This window comes from Hibiscus syriacus, unplaced genomic scaffold, assembly GCF_006381635.1.
Source record: "Hibiscus syriacus cultivar Baekdansim isolate YM2019G1 unplaced genomic scaffold, ASM638163v2 tig00117002_pilon, whole genome shotgun sequence".
Classification (NCBI taxonomy): Eukaryota; Viridiplantae; Streptophyta; class Magnoliopsida; order Malvales; family Malvaceae; genus Hibiscus; species Hibiscus syriacus.
In genome coordinates this window covers 101,799-109,507 of record NW_024063518.1, presented here as the reverse complement: position 1 = coordinate 109,507, position 7,709 = coordinate 101,799, and the positions used below count along the sequence as shown (strand labels likewise).

The 7,709-nt window shown below is 34.8% G+C and overlaps 1 pseudogene; it reads right to left on the bottom strand.

The window, feature by feature from the left end:
- Positions 1–2,430: 2,430 nt before the first annotated feature.
- Positions 2,431–6,373, bottom strand: LOC120194854 (annotated as a pseudogene).
- Between the last annotated feature and the right edge of the window lie 1,336 nt (positions 6,374–7,709).

The window sequence follows — 7,709 nt, the reverse complement described above, 5'->3', positions numbered from 1 at the left end:
GGGATACACTGTAATACACTCAAACATCTTCGACAGAACATACAGTTGCAGGTGAGTGGGATCATATCCTATATGGTCAATAAAGTAGCAGCTAAGTCGAATCAGTTACGACAATGGTGGCGTCAAATACCATAAGTGTAGAACTTATATTTTTGATATAACAAATAAGGGCAAAATGTTTTAGGACTAAATCAAATTTATTCAAAGTCTTCACAAATAATTCAAAGTCCAAATAAAAGTTAAAAAGATGTTTTAAATGTTTTTCAAACTTAGTCAAACCTTTTCAAAACATAATCGATCGTTTTCGCGCTTTAAAGTCATGTTTCCAAGATTCTTTAGCTCAAAGGATCAATCTCTTAGCAAAAGGATCAATCTCTTAGCAAAAGGATCTCTTATTTTGACCAAAGGATCGATCCCTTGGACAATAGTGAGTTTGGGATCGATCCCTTGACAAAGGGATCAATCCTTCGAGGAAAAGGATCGATCCCTTTGGTAAAAGGATAAATCCTTTATGCCTTAAAAGTTGCAGGTAACATCTATTTTAATCCTCAATGACTCTGAAACATCCTCAACAGCTAGAAACGACTAGTAACTCATTCCAACTTATAAAACAACCCAATGACACTTGAAGAATTTGATACAACATCTATCCAAGCAATCAAACACAAGAAAATAGTTTTTCATTCTTATTTTTCTCTCTCTTGTAAATAGTGTGTGTTTAAGTGAGCTTATTTTGTAAACATCTTCTTTTTGAGAGATTTCTTATTTACATTTTCTTATCCTTTTGTAAAGGGGTTTTGGTTATAGTTTAGCCAAGTGAAAACCTAGGGATTTGTAAAGGTTACTCTTGATCCTTGAAAAATAAAGAACAAATTAGTAGATTTGTTGAAAAATCCGAAGTGAAGAGCTTAGGTAGTGAATATAGACTTGGTTGATAAGTCGAACCACTATAAATCATTGTGTAAATTTTTCTATCTTTAATACTCCTTACTCCCTAAACTTCAATAAACCAATTCGCCCCATCTTGGTGATTAAACGAGCTTCATCGAACCCAATAATAAGCTCATTATCGTATTTTGAAGGCGGATCTCAGAGTGTGTTAAGTACACCTCCTCGATAAGATGAAGACGATGACGATGACGACAACAACGATCAAGGCCTACGACCTCGACGTACTCTACGAGCCCCGCGCCATTATCATTCGACAACTCCTCGACATCGTCATGAACTTAGAAAATATATATAAATTTTCTTTGTAATTTTTCTGCAAACAATTTATTTTTTATTTATTTACTTTGTATTTTTTAACATATAAATAAATTTATTTTTCTTTTAATTTTATTTTTTAAAAATTTTATCCAGAAGTAACCGTTGCACATCTACCCATTGACCAACAACTACAAAACGACTAGTTTTTTTAATTTGAAGAAACTTGTCACATCGAGGTGATGAGTTCCTCTATTTTTTTGAAATTTAAATATTTTAATTTTATTTTATAATTTTAAAAAATAATTTTAATAGACTCGTCATGTCGAGGTGACGATATTAATGACAATAAAATAATGACCCAATTGGGACTCACTATACGGGAACCATTTAAAAATAATATCTGAGGAAACTCATCACTTCGAGATGACAAGTTCCGTGTACACAATAGAATTTGTCGTATTTCCCAAAATAAAAATTGAACCAGCCTAATACCCTAATAAATTAACCAACTTGGAATATTGGGCCAAAAAACCACTTTTTGATCCAAAATGTATAAGGCCCAACATGTCAAAAACTATTTTATTGGTCATTCTTAGGATCATTTGGATTACAAATCGACTATGTTTGGCAAACTACTAGTCGGGTTTTATGGCTCTATTATTCAATATTCATCTCACTTTTTGCAAACCAAGTTGGTTGAAAATGCAGGGACAGTAATGTATCGTATGAAAAAAATATATTAAAACAAACCAATTGAAAAATGAGAAAGTTCCCCAACACACATAGAAGAAGAAAGCCAGTTCCCCATATAAGTACATGCTTCTCTATGGAATCAAATTTACTCGTTAATGTTGATTAATAGAAACCCCACACTGAATCTCTCTTTCAGGGTACGTCGTCTTGCAAGCTTAGCTTCCATAACGGATAACAATCATGGTAAACAATTCAACAGCTAACCGACCTGGAACTAAAACTCCCTGTTCCGGTAATGGTGGAAGATTACTTTATCATTCTCCTCCCAACCTTTACCTCCACTAAAAAAATGTCTTTTACCACCTTTATAAACGAAATTGCTTAGCTGAGACTTTGAATACCAGCCAAGGATAGAGCACCATAACAGGATTATAGAAAACTGCAGCACCTGCAGGATTTGCATGTAGGTTACGGTGCAAGGTGAACAAAAAGCATCCCCCTTGTATCATATGCCAATATATCCAAAGCACGGGTCATTCGGCTAATCTATTATCACCCACTGCATGTTCTGACCTTCCAACTTCTCTAGCCCTTATTCACAATCTATGAGAACTGTAACTCCATCGGTCCATGACTGCTGTCCTCAGGGATTAGTAGATTATCATGTTTGCTGATGAGATTCACGGAATTGTCAGTTGCAATGTGTCTTCTGGAGTATGGTGTTTGCTGTCAACCTTACCAAACATGTAATTTGATTCTCCCCTTGCAAATAAGCATGTCCCCTTTTTGGTATGATTTCTAGATGCCCTTATGTTTCCAAAGCCATAAAACTCTTTCACTCCTAATGTTACTCATCATGACAAATAAATGTTGAATGCAAAGTAATCATGTCTGATTAGAGGATAAGGCCAAGCGAGAAATATGTATATAATTAAAACAATGAAGTACAAGAGTTGTATGCCAAATCAAAAGGCTTTATCTTGAGTCTATTTCAGCTCCAGTGATTCCACTCATCATCTCAACCTGAAACAATTCAACAGCTTCTTGGACCATTCTTTGATCCCAAAATGCAACAAGAAGCATACTCCATGCTCCCTCATTTGGAGTACATCCATCAATCACCATTTCATCAACCATACAAGCAAGTTTGAGTAGGTCTCCATTCTTGCTGAAAGATTCCATAAGTCTCAAATGTCTCAGTCTCAACATAGATACCCCTAATTCTCATGCTTAGATATAAATGGAAAGCTCGACTTGAATCACTCTTGGTACAAAGGCCTTGGACCACCATATTATAAATCCTAACATGAAGACTCCAAGTTAATCGGTTTGGCAAGGTCCTGCCTAAGACCATCTCATCAAGGAAGTTTGCAGCCTCCTGAAACTTATTAATATCACAGAATCCACTTATGATCTTCCCATACAACCCTGCATCTGGTCACATAGTCCGTGAATTAAGGTACTATAAGTTATCATGTTGGGTTTACCATTTTCTCCAGTAGTTCCATGGCTTCTGAAGAATTCCCATCCTTGCATAGACCATCCAGTAAAGAACTGTAAGTAAACACATTTGGCTCCATACCATTGTTTTTCATCTCTTCAAGCAATTTCATAGCTTCATCTATATTCTTTGACTGACATAAGCCATGTATCAAGGAGGAATATGTAACAACAGAAGGAGAAAAATCTCTCGTTTTCATCTCTTCAAATAATACCTTTGCATCCGTAACCTTTCCGAATCTACACAACCCATTAATCAAAGTTCCATAAGTATAGGAATCTGGAGGATACCCACGACTGGGCATCTCATGAAATATATGAAGACCAGAATTCATGGTTCCACTGTTCTTACGGAGTGCTTTAATCAAAATATTCAGAGAAACAATACAGGTTGAAACACCTACTTCTCTCATATGCCTGTAAAACCTAAAAGCTAGCTTTAACTGGTTCTCTTCAACCAGAATATCAAACACAGTAATATAAGATTTTTTTTACTTGGTTCACATTGGAAGTCCTTCATCTTACCAAAGATCCTCATGGCATCCAACGTCTATGAACCCTTCCATACCCTCTACAAAGAGAAAGGAGGATATTTTCTCTTACGTCACATTTTTCCACCTTCATTCTATCAAGAAGATCTTCAGCTTGTCCAAATTTGTTTGCCGAAACTAATCTATATATCATAACACCAAAAGTGTTGTGATCATGATGAAAACCATTGGCATACTCGGCTGTTGCTAAATCAAATATAGCAAGAGCCTTGTCTACATTCCTCTCTACTTTTATTAAGTGCACCACTTGGGAAGGAATGATTCGCTTTGACCATTTAAACGCAACTTTGGTACCCATTATAGCTATTAGCCAACTCTCTATGTTAATAGTACAATGACCAAATTAGAATAATGTCAAAATCAGATGGCATGCTTCAATGCTGGTTAGCAATTCATGCACACCTACACGAGATTAAGACATAGACGTTAAAAAACCTAAGAGGGGGAATATAATGAATATATAACACCAAATTCTGTCCTTAAATTTATCATAACAATACACTCAAGTTCTTGCCTCTAAATTTATTGAACAAGCCAGAATGGAGAACCAAACGAAGCACATGAGATTTCATATGCAATAATGAACTGTTGATGCCTTTGATTGCTGGCATGAACATTTTATCAAACAATTGGTAGGTTGAAATCAAGATATGAGCAAAAGAAACAACGTATGAAAAACCAGATTCCCAACAAATTTAACGACAAAAAAATGAAAACGTCTACAAAAGCATATTTGAGAGAGCAAGTAGCTTACAGCTCGCGACAGTGAAGTCAAGCGAGTTATAAACCCCTAGACCCGAACTAGAAGAAATTAGATCGAATCTAGAGAGTCAGATTGAAACTTGTCCATCACGAAAACTATGTTCGTTTCAGAACTTAAAAAATATAATATAATTAAAGAAAAATTCTTAAAGTTCAAACCATAATTTATCAAAACAATTATCTGAGAAAAATTCGATAGAGATTATAAATATTTAAAACATACATAAATAGTTCCAAAATTAATTATAATGTCTGAATTCCAAATTACAAATAATAAAAATAATTTTGAAAATAAATAAATGTCGGATAACAGAAAAGTAGAATAAAAATCATATTGAAATATTAATTTATCTGAAAATAATGACGAACCCCTCCAAGTACCAGTTCACCTAATTCTGAGTATCTGAAAGAGTAACTATGGGGGTGTAAGTTATTAAGCTTAGTGTGTTTCTAAAGTACAAACCGTCACATAACATAGTTCGAATCAATCAATAATAATCATAGTCCAAATCAAAAAGTGATAATCATAAATTTGAATGTTATGCAAATGTTTATACACCCACCCATACTCCTATCACACTATCCGAAAAGTGGGTTCCCCAAAACCATACTATCTAAAATCACACCATCTAAAGTAGGGTCTACCACAAAGGCAGATGCTAAAGAATTCGAAAGTGATATTCACCCCGTCGAGTGAATGCACTGAACTTCCCCTATCAAAATTCAACCCAATATGACATGCAAAATGATATACATGTCCGATTTATGATATGATCTGATCCGAATGTAAAAAATATTCAAATAATTCCAAAGTCTAAATGTATAACATAATCCAAATCTGATAAATAACATGTCACATAATATATATTTCCGAATTGCATTAGATGCAACGTCACATAACCATCATGCTCGAAATCAACTTCCCATCAACATGTATATCCGAAATATAATTAATTCAACCTTACCACAAAACAATCATGCTTCCAATTAATTTCAGACAATCAAACAATTATCACAAATAAGATTTATCACCAGATAGAGATACACCTCGACAAATAGCTAACCACAATAATAATGTTTTCCACGGTCAATCAGAACAGTGGATTGACTCGAATCAGTGCCTACGACAAATATTTAATAAATAAATTAATATTCTAATCGTAACAACAATGTTAATCGTACTACAAATCATCAACTAATACTCACAATCAACACGGTCAACAAGAGTCGGTTCAAAATTAGAAGGTAACGACGGAGGAGACGGTAACTCGGTTCCCAATCTGATTTCGGCTGCAAAATTACAACGTCCGGAGTTAAGTCCCAATTCAATAATTTCAGATTGCGAAATAATAATTAACGACGATTTAAAATTATTCCCGATCGTCGGTAACCGACAGCGGTATTTGTTCGAATAACAGGGCTGTCAGTATAACGAAGGGGACTGATGGCGATGAAACTTCACCGGTAGCAGTCCCAGGAACCGGCTACCATCACGGTCTGCCGTCACACTACAGCAACCGACAAAACAAAACAGACCCGACCGAGGGGGTTTCACGGCCAACTGCAGCTGCCAGCCGCGACCCAAGCCATCTGGGTCTTCCCAGGATAGGACCCGAGCTACCGGTGCCCTTGAACGGCCGCCAAATAACGGCGGCGACTGAGTTTTGCGAGACAAAACTCGGGGGTCATTCGTATCCGCACCACCCAACGACAAAGGCGGGTCATAGGTGCGACAAAGGGGAGTTCGAGGCAACGATCGACGACCACCTTGATCACCAGACGGCGACGCTACGAGAGGAAAATGGTGACAGCGGCACGAAAAGGAAACAATGAAGAAGAAAAAAATAATGAATCCCTACAGCCACTCGAGATAAAAGTGTAAAGGATTAGAGTTCTATTAAAATTAGGTTTGGTCAAGTTTCAAGTCTGGTCCTATATTTACTAGCGTTTATGAAATGGTTCTATGCTTCCAAATTTTTACAATTAGGTCACTAATCTCAATTTTTGGATTTTGGAAATAGATCTCCAAATCTTAGGGTTTCAAATTGGGAATTAATTGGGTGTTACACGAGTGATTTTAAAGTGTTTGGAAAATCAGATTGTAGCTCGCTTCGGTGATGACACTGGGAAATGTTCTGCGGTTTGCTTGCACGATCCCATCTCAACATAAACCAGGTTTTTGCAGGCCGAATCCTGCCCATATTTCTGGTGCAAATAGCGTTCGAAATCGATTCGGTCCAGTATTTGCCCAGTCCGACATGATATCTAGACCCCCAGGTCACGATTGGTGACCGGACATTGGGGTGTTTGACAAACAGTTTTTTTTTTTTTTTTTTTTGAGAATTTTTAGCTTATTTGAGTATAAATAGTTGATTGGTAGTTAAATTTTCTATTTTTAATGTATGGTAAAAACCTTTTTAAAAGAGTTTATTGTACAAAATAAGCTGAAAATGAAAAAATCAATGGTTTGAAATAATTGATTGCAAAATAAGATGTTAAATAACATATTTGATCTTTCTTCTTCCATAATTGCATTCTTACCATAAAATCTAATATAATGAAATAATATTCATCCTAATATATTTAAGCCGAAATTTTATTTTATTATTGTATTTTTTAGTTGTAGATTCTTAAATATATTTTAGTTAAGAAAATATAGCAAAACATGAAAGTAAAAAAAAAACAGTGTTGATATTTTATAGGAAGTTAACAGTATGTATCAATCTCACAAGTTTAACATTTGTAAATATTAAATTTAAAAAAATATATTCAAAATTTTCAAAAATGTTCACTAATTTTCTTAAAGAATTTTTAATTCGTTCTCAAAAGTATTTTATCCGAATAATTTTATCTCAATAAAGACTAAAGTATTATAAAACATATATGTACTTAACAATCAAATGTAATATACCATTATTTTTCATTTTATGCATATCGACTATCGGCTAAATTTTATTAAATATTTCTATATAAATAGTTAATCAAATTAATTAA